The following is a 16,360-nucleotide window of genomic DNA, read 5'->3' as shown; positions in this document are numbered from 1 at the left end:
TAAACCCTAATTGAGAACCCTAAAAAAATTAAAAAGAACCATAAACCCTAAACCCTAATTCCATAAATAAAAGCCCCAAACCCTAAACCCTAAAGCCTATCACCCCAAAATCGAGAACCCTAACTTTTTTTTAAAAACCCTAACCTTAAATCCAGAACCTAAACCCTAAACCCTAGACCTTAAAACCCCTAAAAGCCCCAAATCCTAAACCCTAAAACCTATTAACCCAAAACCGAGAACCCTAGTTTTTTTTAAAAAAAAAAACCCTCACCCAAAATCCAAAACCTAAACCCTAAACCCTAGACCTTAAAAACCCTAAACCCTAACACCCCAAAAATCGAGAACCCTAATTTTTTTTTAAAAAAAACCCTAAACCCTAAAAGTAAACCATAAACCCTATACCCTTAAATACCAAGCACTAAACACTAAATACACTAAACCCTAACCCTAATCTTGAAATTAAACCCTATAAAGACAAAATTAAACCATAAATACCATAAACCCTAACCCCATAATTATGCAACAATCAATACAAATTACATGCAAAAATTAAAATTAAATAAAATACCACACTAAATTAATCAGAAAAAATTAGGGTTTAGGATTTCCTTCTAAAATTTGAGGAAAACTGAAGCCCAAGGGTGAAATCAGAGCCGAATGGGGTTATCGAAGCCAAATCAAAGTAGAATAGAATAAATTGAAATGTCAAAATTTGAAGAAAATCAAAATCGAAATGGGGTAAAATCCAACGAAATCGGGAGGTATTTTGGGGGAAAAAATAGTAGCAACAGGGAGAAGGGAGTGGGAGGCAGAGAGGGAGAAGAGAGGGAGGTCGAGAGGGATATGAGAGAGGGAGAAGCGAGTGGGAGGCCGAGAGGGAGAGCAAGTGCGAGGGAGAGAGAGTGAGGCTGAGAGGACATACGCAGCGAGAGGGAGAAGGGAAAGGGAGGCAGAGAGGGAGAAGGGAGAAGCGAGAGGGAGAAGGGAGAAGGGAGATGGAGCCGAGAGAGATATGAAAAAAAATTCGGAGGAAGAAGAGACGAAATAAGAAGGAGACCGAGAGAGGGAGGGTATAGGTACGAGACCGGGAAAAAAAAATCGACGAGGGTTTGAAGCACCGTGCCTGCTTCATCCGAATGATTAGCAATATACTGCAAAATCCGGATTCCCGAAATTAAATTGTGGAGATGATTTTCGGGTTCATCTGATTCATCAACATAAATCGGATGTTGGTGTTCCACTAACAACGTCAAGAGATTAATTGAGTAATGCGGCTGAAGTTCATCTCCTACCTCAAGTAGACAAACCCCCACTTAGTCTACATTTCAAAATTTTGAAATCCCCAATGAAGCTTGTCATACCCTTAGTAGTTCCTCCTGTAAAGCAAACCATCTGATTTTGCTTTGCTGATCAGTCCCTCGTCTATTTAGTGAATTTGACTTTACCAATGTGCAAGAGAAAAGAAAGCTTAATTAAACTTTCTTGAGAGTTGTTACAATGAACATACAAGTGGAAAATTTTGAGTTCCAAAAGCCATCTTTTTACAAATCAATAAGAACGTGAAATTACACTACCAAAAGATAATCACAAGAATCCATTTGGTCTATGATGGGTTATCAACCATGTCATGGCAAGATATTCTTGTCTGTCCTCCACTTCTTTGGTTTGTAAAAGCTAGCTTTTAAATAACAAGAGACGTCTAGCCTTTTCTGCAACCATTGCAATGGGTAGGAGATATTGGACTCTACCAAGATTAAGATTTCTGCATCATTTTGGCTTTGGCGAAAATAATTCCAGCCAAAAGACCTGCAAAAATTAAGTGAATCCCAAATTGCATAAGTTTTTAAAAATCTTGAGCTGGGATTTATGAGAGTGGAGTATACATACCGAAAGGACATGATTGTTAACTTAGTGTCAACTCCCATCTGTATTTTGATGAATCCCAAATTTATGAGAGCAGAGTAAAAATCTTAACACGTTCAAACATAGATGATCATTTGTGTTTGAACCATGTTTTCATTATTGAATGTCTAGTATTGCAGGTACCCATGGATAATCTACCAAATAGGGGGGAAAATATGTATTTGTATTGCAACTTACACAATTGTACTTGCCTTTGTCAGTTTATACTTAAATGATCATAATAGGCGAGTATAATGTTCTTATGGTATGGGTGGTCCATGATATTTAAAGAAAGTATTAGAAAGACCGCCTATTAAATTTTGAAAAGTGTATACGATGAATCAAATTATTTTTCTCAAGTTGGTTGGAATCTTGAAAAATAGAGGACTTTGATTTGATACAAGGACAATATCTGTGGAAGACCAAATTGCATATTTTTATCTCAATGTTGGTCAACAACAATCATACAGTGTTACCTCAAATATCTTTGAAATATCAAATTGGACCATTAGTTCGTATTTTAATAAGGTGTTAGATGCTATGGTCAAACCACAATCTGATTACATCAAGCGAGCTTCAAGACGTACTCATTCAAAGATTTTGAACAATGATATCTATTATCCTTACTTTAAGGTATAAAGTCGTTTGATGAATAATTTTTAGTTAATAAGAAATATATGTTTGTATTAATAAAAAAATATTAGGATTGTATTGGTGTCATCGATGGTACTCATATTAAAGTACATACTCCGTTTGACCAGCAAGCAAGATTCTAGAACATGTACGTTTGACATGCAATTCACTTATATACTTGCTGGATGGGAGGGATCAATAGCTAATTTACGTGTATTGAAGTCATCATTAACCAGACGACATAAATTTTGTGTTCCTGAAGGTAAATATGACTTCTCTCTCTAGTTTATTTTAATGATAGATGTATATTTTATTATAGGCAAATATTATTTGGTAGATGCTGGATACACAAATCTTTCAGGGTTTTTGGCTCCCTATCGAGGGCCTTGTTATCACTTGCAAGAATTTGGAGATAATAATCCTACAGATGAAAGAGAATTATTTAATCAAAGACACTCATCTTTACAGAATACTATCGAGTGTACATTTGGGGCTTTAAAAGCTCATTTCAAGATATTAAAATATGTTCCTCCTTTTGATTTTGATGTCCAATTAAAAATTGTGATTATTTGTTGTATATTGCATAAATATATAGGTATGGAGGATTATGGATTTATTTGAAGATGAAGAACATGATTCAAGTGATGATTCTGCTAAAGAACATTGTGAAGATAACAATGCAAATGAAGACGAAGATAGTGATAGTGGTGATTATTTTGAGGATGATGTGGACACTCAAAGAAGTACTCGGAGGGAGTCTACAATATAATTTGCTAGAGCATCGTATTTTCGAGATGTATTAGCAATTCAGATGTGGCAAAATTATTGACTATTATGTTTTAATGAAATTAAATATTTTTTGTTGTATTTTGTATGTACAGTTGTAGGTTTTTATATTAAATATTAGATTGAGTTATATTTGTGATATTTTTTATTTTTATTATTTTGTTGTTTACATAGTTCGTTGGATAATGAATAGTTTAAGAGTGAGAATTTAAACACTTTTAATATAATAATTGCATTACGTTTTTTATATTATAAAATTAAGTATTTTAATAATTATTTTACTTTTTATATATTTAGATAATAAATTAATATTATTTTGATATTACTAATAGACTAACTTTATATAACAAAATATCCTTTCTATATAACTATTTCATATTTAGATATTAAAAAATTAAAATTTGATTACAATTTTAATATTATAAAATTAAACATCTGTTTAATTATTATATTTAATATATTTAATTAATTAACTAATTTTAATATAACTTTCTAAAAGTCAGATCTATCAAAATATTTTATTAATAAATAATCTCTCTGCACTTTACACTACACTTTCCATTGTACACACTAACACAAACAAGTACTTTACATTGCACTTTCCATTGCACACATCAACACAAATAAGTGATTCACTTTCACTTTCACATTCACTTTTACTTTCCCTAGCACTTACAAAGTCGACTAACCCTTCCTAAATTCAGTGGGTTTCTTTCCATTGTAGCCATCAACACTCTTGTTGCAACCACGTGTAAAAGAATTGTATGCAATTACCAAATACAACCTCAAGCAAAGTGTTTAATGATAATGTAAAAATATAAGTTTTGAGAAGAAAATGAGAGAAAAGAGGATGAAAATAGAGAAAATGGAGAAGAAGAGTGTGTTGAGTTTCAGCATTCATTAGGGCCTCAAATTGTCCCTGTCTTATATATTTATATTCACTTATGTTACTTGTGTCATATTATAGGAATGCTCCTTATGAGTCAATAACCCATATCTTACAAATTACCCATCATAACAATATGAAAACTGGACCGTATTCTTCTAACAATCATCCAAACTTACTGACACTTCTAAAAACTCATATCGACTAGGTAAAATAATCAAAATATCCCTCACTTTAATTTTTAACACTCCCCCTCAAGCCGAAGTGTATATTGCTGGCAACCCTAACTAGTGATAAAACATCCAAAACTCACACCTCAAGGCTGGGAATAACAACTTCCTTCATCATCACAACGTCTTGAATAAAGAGGCAATCAACTTAAATAAGTTTAGTTTGTTCATGAAGCACAGGATTGCAATCAATGAAATTGCCCGTTTGATTGCCCCAAGTTAATTTTTCTCGATCTCATGGTGGGTCGGTTGGTGGGAATGTGTTGAATGCACCAAAGACCCACCATACACTCTTTTTTTTTTGGATCTCCTCTTCTCCTTCTCCTTCTCCTTCTCCTTCTCCTTCTCCTTCTCCTTTTCCATCTCCATCTCCTTCTTCTTCTATTTGTCCTTCATTTTACCATTGTTGCAATTGCACTCACTTCCTGAACCATAGTTTTCGCTTTTGGATCACGTATCCCAGCCTTCTTGAATACCCAATCTAGAAAATTAGCTCGGCTAGTATTTTCCTCCCTCGAATCATTGTACTTCCTTCTTCCTGTCATTTCTAAAATAAGCATCCCAAGCTATATACATCAGACTTGTTTGTTATTGGTCCATAGGCTTTTGTCCAAATCTCTGGTGCAACATATCTTGGTGTCCCTTGAGCATGTGTGAATGATAAATGGCTATCATCTTAATCGATAAGTTGAGCCAGTCCAAAGTCTGCCACTTTGGTTGTCAAATTGGAATCGATTAAAATGTTATGAGGCTTACTATCTAAATGTAAGATCTTGTTTATGCATCCTTCATTCAAGTACAATATCCCCCTAGCAATCTCCACTGCTATGTTATACATTTGTCGGCTGGTGAGACTGAACGCATCTTCTTTGCCTTCGTTTTGACCTTCTAATCCCTTCTTACCATAGATATATTTATCAAAGAACCCTTTTCTATGAATTCATAAACCAATGCTCTAGTATTGTCTTGGGCACAATAACCGACCAGACCCACCAAATGTTGATGGTGAATTGTCCGAACAGTTGCAACTTCATTCATGAACTACTCTTTCTGCTCCGATCACTTCAAGAGCTTGACTAAAACAACTCCAGTTACTTCAATGAACCCTTTGTAGACATTCCCAAATCCTCATTCCCCATGCTTTGTGGGGAAATTGGGAGTGAACGTCTTTATTTGAGTGTAAGAGTACCTTGTAGATGAAAACCCATCAATCAACCTTTCATCGTCGTTTTTGCTTTCACCTTTCCTCAGGATCACACACAAGATCACTGTTATTGCAGCCGCAACCAAAACTGCTACTGATGCAGAAATAAAAATAACTACACATGGTGTGAAGGGAGCTTATCATCAAATTTAATTTTCTGCTGGAAATAGCTTGCCAAAGTCAGAAGTCATATGAAGAGTGTGATCTTGTGAGATCAAATTTACTATCCTCTTTTAAAGCTTACTTGATTATAGGGACTATTTTATAAGTTAAACCAATTGAAAATTTATTAATTATTGAAGGGTATAATTGTCCTTGTATCACGAAGGGAAGACTTCCATTCATCAATGATAGAATAGATATTAAACATAGACTAATTACGGTATCAAATTAATCAGTCCTTGTTATGAAACCTTATTTAGTTGTCCTAACACAGTGGGAGAAGCGTGAAAGTCACACTATGGGACTGGAAGTCACGATATATTGACTGTTGTTTCATTAAGGACAAAGAATTTCCTACTCCCAGTGATTTTCCAATTTCACAGGGAGAAACTCCTGCATTTTTGCTCTTTTCCTTTACTAAAGAAAAAGGGGAAAAAGGAAAAAATGAGGAGGAAAAGAAGGAAAAAATAAAATGAAAAAATGAGTAGGAAAAAAAGGAAGAATTTTTCCCAACAAAAATGTGACATTCATCGGGAGAAATTCATTCATTTTTGCGCTTCTTCGCTATAGGGAAAACGGAGAAGGAAAAGGAGAAAAAAAAAGGATAAAGTGAGGGATGACAAGAAAGAAAAAATAAACATATGAGAAGAAGAATAAAAGGGCTGAAAGGAAAATGAAATAATGTAAAGAGGAAAAAGGAGAAGAAGGAGAAGAAGGAGTAGAAGGGAAAAAAAGAAAAAAGGAAGATTTTTTACCAAAGAAAATGGAAAATTCATTAGAAGATTCCTGCTCCCAACTAATTTCTCAATTTCTCTTGGAAAAATTCCTACATTTTTTCTCTTCCCTTCTATAGGGAAAAAGAAGAAGAAGGAAAAAGAGGGAAAAAGAGAAAAAGGAGGAAATAAGGGAAGAGTTTTTCCCACTGAAAATGGGATATTTGCTAGGAGAGAATACTAGGAGAGGGTTTTCTCTTCTAGCGAATTTCCCAAGAGAATTTCCTGTATTTTTTCTCTTCTCCTCTAAAGGGAAAAAACAATAAGATGAAAAAACAGGAGAAAAAAAAGGAGAAAAGGAGAAGGAGGAAAAGAAGGGAAAAGGAAAAATAGGAGGAGAAGAAAAAAGAAAGAAAGAAAAAATTAAAAAGAGAAAAAATGAAAAGTGTGAAGAAAGAAGGAGAGGAAGGAAAAAAAAATAAAAGGATAAAAAAAGGAGAAGAAAGAAAAAGGAAAGTGAAAAGAATTTCCCAAATTTGCTGGGAAAGTTGTTTTACCTACTTCTTTGTCATTTTTTATTTAGCATCTAATATATATTTAAATAATTATATCTAAAAGAACCTTTTTAGTGAATTTACTATTTTGTTGAGAAAATTCTCCAAAAACTCATTCTCGTTGGATTTTAGGCTGCAACTCAAATGCATGATGCCGAAATGACTAGTAATAGTTAATTAGTTATATGATGGTGAAATTGTTCCCGAGACTCTATTCGTCATAATGTGAGAGTTGGCCATGCTCGAAATCGTTACCTTAATCGTAATATAGGGGATGCTAAAGAAAGGGCGAGTTACTAAAGTTGGCCATGTTATCCCTTCCCTCCAATTAAAAGTCATTTTTCTTCAAAAATTTTTAAATTTTTTGAAATTTTTTAAATTTTCAATTTTCCCAACAAATTTAAATATTTACTGCAAGAAGTCTCAACCAATTGTCCAAATTCACTGGGTGAAAAGTTTTGCGAGAACAAGAAAATTTTCAGGGAACCTCTCACTCAAAAAAGTTTAGAATTCGTTGGCAAAAGTTGCACTGCCAACAAATTAATTTCGCCTCACCTAGAGAATTTTGAAATTCACTAGGATAGGACTTTCTTCCAACTTATTAAATTTCACTGGCGTGTTTTTTTGTTGGCAGAAATAGATTTTTTTGTAGTGTTTATTAAGTAATATATATTCCATGAAAACTTTCCATATGCAGTATATGTATTAGGCAAATTCTGAAAGATAAATCATTTTCTCTCTCAACATTTCTAGTGCACTATTTGGGGTGTAAAAGAAAATTCTTTTTCCTCGAAGGAGAGCTTTTAGTCCCAACAACTAGGGGTGGCATCGAACCGAGCCGACCTCCAACATACATTTATAACTTTTCAAAAAATACATATCAAATAAATTATATATAAAATTATGCATGCATTTTACATAAAATTGGGCATACATTTTACATAAAATTGGTCATGGCCACTACTTAAAATTGGGCATAAGGGTGGCAATGAATCGAGCCGAGCCCGAACCATCCTATGTTCGAGCCGAGCTTGATTTAAATATTTCGAACTCGAGCTCGTGTCAACCCTAGCCTCAAGCCTAAAATTATAATCGAGCTCAAGCCTAATAATTTTAAAAGAGTTCGAGCTTCAACTTACATTTAATACTCTGTATAAAACATATATCAAATAAATTATATATAACATTATGTATACATTTAAAAAAAAAGAATGATAGTGGATGTTCAGGATTTAATCTCGATAATAGATTAGAATGCACCAATATAAATCTTTTTTACCCCAAATGTTGTCTAGCTTATTTTGTAATTTCTGAATCTGGCCATAAATTTACTACAGCATCCTTAGTGCCCTTGGTTGAAATTTTATATTCTAGGAAAAACTAGAAATATTTTTCCTAGGATACATATTTCCAAAAAACTTTAAATAAAATCCTATTAGTATTAGTGACTTACTAGAAAATTAAAAAAAAAATTTAAAATTTTCTTAGGAAAGTTAAATGGATGTCTTATTGCCTCTTCCAGGGAAATAAATAAAAATTAATAATCAATCTAATATATTACCATCTTATCAATAAATTTTTAATCAAATAATATGTCAAATACAAAATTGCTATGAAAATTGCCTCATGCTAAAAGTATTACAGCATCAACTATCAAATACTTATTCAAAAATTTTCTATAAGGCTTTCTAGCCCATCTTGGCAAATTAGAAATTTTTTCCCAAAAAACATGAGGCACTAATAGTCCCTAGAACCGTATTTCTACTAAAAATGTCTTTTCTACATTTCTTGAAAAACCACTAATATGGCTCTATTTTTAATAAATTTTTATTACCAATACTACAAATAATTTTGTATGTCATGAAGGTCAATTAAATTGAAAGGGTATTCTAGATGAGTCTTATTTACTTAACAATCCATATTAATAATTGAGTCTTAATTAATAGGATCAAGTTCATTTCCTTTACCTACTGCTCCCTGCTTTTATCTGGTTTCAACCTTTCGGTCTCACAAGTCAAAATGACATGAAATACACTATAAGTTGTGAACATTATAAACTTTTAAACTGAGAACAAGATTTAAGTACAATGATTTAATAACATGGCTCAATTGTACAAGAAAATATTAAAAAAATATTTCTCATGTATAATTTTTTTTATAAAATAGTTTATATTTATTTTTCTCAATTTCACTTTAATTATATTTTTAATTCATTTTAAAATTTTAAATATATATTTTAATCTTTTCCTTCACTCTTCTCCTCTTCTTGCTATTTTTTTCTTTTTCCTTTTGTCCTTCAACTCTTATTTATTTTTCTTTTCCTTTTCCCTCTCGTCCATTTTTTTCATTTTCCTTTTTTCCTTATTTTCCCATTTTTCCATTTTTTTCTTCCATTTTTTTCTTTATATTTTTAGAAAATATTTTATATTTATTTTCCTCAGTTTTCACTTTAATTATAATTTTAATTCATTTTAAAATTTTAAATATATTTTAATTTTTAATTTTTCCTTCACTCTTCTCCTTTTTCCTACTATTTGTTTCCTTTTTACTTTTGTCTTACAACTATTATTTATTTTTCTTTTCATTTTCTCTCTCCTCCTTTTTTTCATTTTCATTTTTTAATTTTTCCTTCCCTTATTTTTTATTTTTTTTATAAAATATTTATAATTATTTCCTCAATTTTCACATTAATTACAATTTTAATTCATTTAAAATTTTTAAATATATATATATATATATTCCTTCACTCATCTCCTCCATTTTTTTATTTTCCTTTTTTCCTTTTTTCATCCTTGTTTTTTATATTTCTATAAAAAAATTATATTTATTTCCTCATTTTTCACATTTATTATAATTTTAATTCATTTAAAATTTATATATATATATATATATATATTTCCTTCACTCTTCTCCTCCATTTTTCAATTTCTTTTTTTTCTTCCCTTATTTTTTATTTAATTTTTATAAAAAAATTATATTTATTTCCTCATTTTTAACATTAATTATAATCTTAATTCATTTTAAAATTTTAAAAATATATTTTTAGTTTTTAATTTTTTCCTCCACTCTTCTCCTTCATTTTTTCATTTTCTTTTTTTTCCTTATTGTCACATGTTTTCCTTTTTTTCTTCTCTTATTTTTCTTTATTCCCTTTATTTTGCTTTTCTTTATTCATTTTCTCTTATTAGTCACACATAGGTAAAAAGAGGAGAATGACATGAGAGAAAGGCTTATAAAAGCCTAGTTAGAGGGGAGGCAAAACGTGTTTACCTTGATGGGGTGAATCGGTGATGAGTTTTGACTCGATGAGTCAAAACTCGGAGACATCCCGTCCCAAACCCGGCTCCTAGCTATTGGGTCTCGTTAAGTTAACGAACCGGTTCACGAGCTTTCGAACCGAATCATGGTTAGTTTGAACTCAGCTCGATAACTTAATCGAACCTCGTCTGTTCGAGATCCAGAAAAATCGAATTTAATCGAGTGGCTCGCGAACCGGATCGGTTCGATGCCACCCCTACCAATAACATAATTTTTTCGTGTTAAGTAAAAGATCAAATAGATTTCTTGTATAAAGAGGAGTTGTATTTTAGCGTCTAGCATTTGCAATAATTAGCCTTCACAACAAACAATATCAATTTAAATAATGTCTTCGAAATAATATTTAATCTCTGCAGCAATCAGAAGTTAGTGATCATCAATTTATTGAACAAATGGTTACAATCACTTGTCGGCCTACATTAACAATTCCATTATTGCTGAGTTGCAACATTTAAATACTTACTCTAAGATGATGAGAGCAAAAAGATGTCTTCCAAGTCCAACTTTTAGGTCACTCATTCAAATCTTCACAACCATTGGAGTGCTTACAGCCTATTATCTTCGGCACTGACCTGAAAACTTGAAGCCCTAGCTGTGGAGTAATAGGTTGGGAAACCCTCCCCATTGAACTCGTCTGGAAATGGGTCAGGGGGTATTTGAATTTCACTATTTCCTTCAAGCATCTGAATCACTTTTCTCATGGGGGGTCGGTTTGTGGCAATGTGTTGAATGCACCAAAGACCCACAATGCACATCTTTTTCAGGATCTCCTCTTCTCCTTCTTCTCCTTCTCCTTCTCCTTCATTTACCACTGTTTCAATTGCACTCACTTCCTGAATCATAGTTTTCGCTTTTGGATCATGTATCCCTGCCTTCATGAATACCCAATCTGGAAAATTAGCTCGGCTAGTATTTTCCTCAGTGAATTCAGTGTTCTTCCTTCTTCTAGCCATTTCTAAAAGAAGCATCCCATAGCTACACACATCAGACTTTTCTGTTATCTATCCGTAGGCCTGTGTCCAAATCTCCGGTGCAGCATACCCTGGTGTCCCTTGAGCATGCGACAATGATAAATGGCTGTGATCTTTATAGATAAGTCGAGCCAGTCCGAAGTCTGCCACTTTGGCTGTCAAGTTGGAATCGATTAAAACGTTATGAGGCTTAATATCTAAATGTAAGATCTTGTTTCTGCATCCTTCATGCAAGTACAATATCCCCCTAGCAGTCTCCACTGCTATATTATACATTTGTCGGGAGGTGAGACTCAACACATCTTCTTTGCCTTCTTCTTGATCTTCTGATCCCTTCTTATCAAAGATATATTTATCCAAAGAACCCTTTTCTATGAATTCATAAACCAATGCTCTATTATTGTCTTGGGCACAATAACCGAGTAGATCCACCAAATGTTGATGGTGAACTGTCCCAACAGTTGCAACTTCATTCATGAACTGCTTCTCTTTCTGCTCCGATCGCTTCAAGAGCTTGACTGCAACAGCTCCAGTTCCTTCAATGAACCCTTTGTAGACACTCCCAAATCCTCCTTCCCCAAGCTTTGTGGAGAAATTGGAAGTGAACTTCTTTATTTGAGAGTAAGAGTACCTTGTAGGTGAAATCCCATCAATCACCTTTTCATCGTCGATTTTGCTTTCTCCTTTCGTCCGGATCACACACAAGATCACTGCTGTTGCAGCTGCAACCAGAACTACTACTGATGCAGAAGCAATTATAGCTGCATACAGTGTGAAGGGAGCTTATCATCAAATTTAGTTTTCCTTTGGAAATAGCATGCTAAAGTCTGAAGTCATGTCAAGGGTGATCTTACTCGATTATAGGGAATATTTTATAAGTTTAAGCACAGTATTATAAATATATTATAAGTTAAACCGTTGGACAATTTATTAAATATTGAAGACTTCCATACATCAATAATAGAATGGATATTAAACATAGACTGATTACGGTATCAAACTAATCCTTGTGGAAATCTTGTGCTTTCTCTCCCTCGGAAACCAAGTCCTTAGGTCTTCGATCAATCCTAGAACAAAAAAAATATACGTGTATAGATATGAAAACCATCAAGGGGCTAACTCCAGATTTTAGCTACTAAAATGAAGAAATTCCAGATTCATACCATCAGAGCAGTTCAACCGATGTGCGGTCGAAGCACAGAAGCACACGAACTCCCTGTCTGGGCTCGACCCACACCACCCCCCAGTAGTCTCACAACTCCTGCAAGACGTCGACCTTGTGTACAGAATCCTTAATCCCTCAGTCCTAAGGAAGCCTCTCAAATCTCTAATGGCTGTCACATTAACCTCCTTCCTTGTGATAACATGGAATTTCTCACACTCTGCGTAGTACTTGGAATCGTTACTGTAAAAACAGAAGTTATTGTTACCCGTACTGCGCCCCTTGCACTCCAAGCAGGAACTCGGCTGGAGACTGCCAGGCGGGGCCAAGCTGGGTCGCTGCGTGCAGTTGAGGTGGAAGCCTACCTTGTACTCTTTAGAAAGGGTGAAGTGCGTTGGGTCCGTGACGAAGTTCTTCCTAGTTATGTGCCCACAGCCGAATAATGACTCGAAGGCAACCAGGAATGTGATCCCATCTGCGTCGGTGCTGAGGTTGCCTAGGAGGCGGCAGGGTTCTGCCAGAGGGACGCGTTTGCTGTAGATGACGATGTAGTCGTTGTTGACACAGGTGATTCTCAGGTCGGGGTGGGCGCAGAAGGTTGAGAGGGAAAAAGGGTAGCGAAGGGAGACGTTGCCGCAGGAGGAAGTGCCGCAGAGGTTGTAGTAGTAAGCGGGGTCTGTGCTTGGTGGTGCTTCCTGTGACTGGCTCAATGAGAAGGAGAGAGTTACGAAGAGACTTGTGAAGAGGAAGAGGAATGGAGTTTCCATGTTGGGTATTGTAGCAATTGATTGCGGGATTCCAATGTTAGAACCTCTACAGAGCGGTGAAAAAAGAAAATGGGTAGGCAGCTGGGAACGAATAATTTGAGTTGCTTGGATCCATTTCTTCCTCAATCAAAACAAGACAAAGACCGGAGAATAAATTAACCAGTTTTATTTGACGGGGCGACGCCTAAGCAGTCAAAGCTTACGTATCGCCTTTGACTGTCCACATGTACAATGGATCGGTCAAAATTTGGTATTTTTTAAAATAAGTTGATATCGTCGTTGTTTTCAGAAATAAATTTTTCCAAACTGTTATTGTGGTAAAAAAACTCTTAATTTTTCTATTTTGAACCTGAGTCAAGAACGGAAAATTGAGCCAACAGACAGATTGGAGAATAAATTAACATTTGAGATGTTTTCTGACAAATTTGTTGCTAAAAATAACCAGCTTTTTGTTGAATTGCATCCACTGAGAAGATTAAGGATATGCTAAATGAGCCATCTGGCCTGAAAGATAATAAAAAAAAAGCATTTGCTCACTCGATTTTTTAAATGTTCCTTGTGGAGTAACTCGTGTGTCAAAGTTGAACTTGACCAAACGACTTGTATAAGTCAATAAAGCAATAGAAAAAGGTAAAAAAACAGAGTGATGTTTTCTTTTCTTTTACTTGACCAAACTGAAAGGTTACAAATGAAAGAAATTGATGTAAATGAAAGCGAAAAAGGAACCAACCTGGTCTGTGCAGCTCTCAACACCGTTAGGCGTTTAAAATTTCCCCTTGTAAATAACTGTGGAAAACCAACCTGGTGCAATTCATCTATATGAATTTCATCTTTGCGCTTGGTGTTAGTATTGACGACTTCATGTGTACTGGAAAATAGTTTCTAGTGTTAGCGCCCCAACATGAGAAAAACATAAAAAATTAGAGAATCCCTAAACCCTTACAGTACACTTAATTACAACATAATCCTTAAAGCCAAAATTAGGTAAAACAACCGTTATTACTACATGAATAAGTTATTTAATGTATAATTAAAATATATTAATATATTTATTAATTGAATTAGATATTTTATTGTGCATTAATTTGGGGAAACCAAAGCCGAAGGGTGAAATCGAAGCCGAATTGGTGAAATCGAAGCCGAATTGGTGAAATTGAAGCCGAAGGGTGAAATCGATGCCGAATTGAAGTAGAAATTAAGAAATTGAAGCCCAAATGTCAAAATCGAAGAAAATCGAAACCGAAATAGGGGAAATCGAACGAAATCGGAAGGTATTTTGGGGGAAAAGAGAATAGCGAGAGGGAGAAGGGAGTGAGAGGCCGAAGGGGAGAACAGAGGGAGAAGAGAGAGAGCAGAGAGGGAGATCGTGAGGGATAAGAGAGAGGGATAAGCGAGCAGGAGGTTCAGAGTGAGAGCGAGTCCAAGATGGAGACAAGGACGTCGAAAGGACTTTCTCAGCGAGAGATGGAGGTCGTAGAGAGGGAGACCGAAGAGAGGTGGTGGAGATGAGAGAGGGAGCAGAGAGCTCGGGGTGCGGGAGATAAGGCGAAAAAAAATGAAATGAGAAGAGAGCATGAGAGGGTGTGCTGGAGAGGGGGAGAAAATAAAATCGTCGAGGGTTCGAACCTTGGCAATCATTTCATGTGGATGAAGGGCAAATATGGGCGGAAACCACATTCCGTCGCTTACGCCTTGGAGATGATTTTTGAAGTCATGTTAGTCATCTACATGACTTGAAGTCCGGCTCTCCACTAACGACCTCAGGAGATGAACTGAGTAATGTGGCTGAAGTTCATCTCTTGAGTCAAGTTGACTAACCCCCCCCCCCCCCCCCCCCCCCCCCCCCCCCCCTTAATTCTTTCGACATGAACATGATCTCTGATTTTATTCTTTTTTTTACTTCAATCTACTCACAAGTCAACAGGCCTAAAAGATTTTAAAAAGAGAATTTTTTGCCAACTCTTTGATTTTTCCATGTTCGTTGTGGAGTAACCCTAACAGCACTGCTGACAGTCGTGTGTGTCAAGTCGAACATGACCAAGGCTAAAAATGAAATAAATTGACCAGTTATGGTCGAATCCTCGCAAAGTAAATGAAAGAGAAGAAGGAACCACCTAGCAAGACTAAGTGAAGTCCATGGAAGAGGCAGGAAGACAAGCGACATAAAGTAAGACCCCATCCATTTGAGCCCTTAAATTCTTTTGCAACAGTTGTAGATGAAGACGCATAAGGCAGGCCTCGAGCATTAGAGATTGTGATCTGATGCGTCTACCCGAGGTTAAAATTGTAGGCCTCATTTGACTTCATAAAGCTTTAAAACTCACACTCATTGGAAAGCTAAAAAATGATGAAATCGGGTAAATCTTGCGTATAACATGATAAAGATTATACATGTCTGAGAGAGGTTCCCATAGTATAACGTTTGGGCTTACCTTTTGTTTTTTAATAAAATTTACTTTCCATCTCTTGTATTTACCAACATATGTTTTATCTTAGATTCCAATAAGGCTTTCGACATGAACATGATCTCTGATTTTATTCCTTATTCTTACTTCAATCTGCTCACAAATTCCCAGTTCTTTCTTAAAGACTCCAATTCTCTCAGATGGTAATTGGTAGAACAATCTCTTCCGTTTCTGTTTCTTAACTTCAGAATGTAACAGAGACGTTAGAGAGAACCAGAGAACAAAAGCGTCATTTTATTTTCCAATAGTGGTATCAGGGCTAGTCAAAATTCTTGTACGACACTTCTGTTGCCAATCTTAAGGCGAAGGATTTTTCGGCGAAAAGAATTCCAGAAACACAAACGACAACGTCTCTAGTTTTTTAGTAGAGGAAGAAGACGACCGGTCGGACCCGGTCCCAAATTCTTATTTTTCGGGTTTCTGCTCGACACGAGTTCATCAAAATCATTAAAATGACGGTTTTCGCGCGAACAACTTGTCCGGTTCTCAGTCAACCCGGCTCCAACTCGACTGGTTCAATTCAACTTGGTGAGTTGACTCAGGAATATTCTGGTGGCTCGTAGAAGCTCGTTCGACGTCCGATCGAGGTGATTTTGGCAGCGTTGGA

General features: G+C 35.2%; 1 pseudogene; it reads right to left on the bottom strand.

Annotated features, from left to right (window-relative positions):
* Positions 1 to 10,933: 10,933 nt before the first annotated feature.
* LOC137946695 (LEAF RUST 10 DISEASE-RESISTANCE LOCUS RECEPTOR-LIKE PROTEIN KINASE-like 2.4) lies at positions 10,934 to 13,288 on the bottom strand (annotated as a pseudogene).
* Between the last annotated feature and the right edge of the window lie 3,072 nt (positions 13,289 to 16,360).

The sequence above is a fragment of the Aristolochia californica genome, unplaced genomic scaffold (assembly GCF_029961685.1).
Source record: "Aristolochia californica isolate CCGP_79_NKW_82.1479 unplaced genomic scaffold, dmAriCali1.0.hap1 SCAF_12, whole genome shotgun sequence".
NCBI classification, from domain to species: Eukaryota; Viridiplantae; Streptophyta; class Magnoliopsida; order Piperales; family Aristolochiaceae; genus Aristolochia; species Aristolochia californica.
The sequence above is the reverse complement of the archived record's forward strand: the minus strand, read 5'-3'. Positions and strand labels throughout refer to the sequence as shown.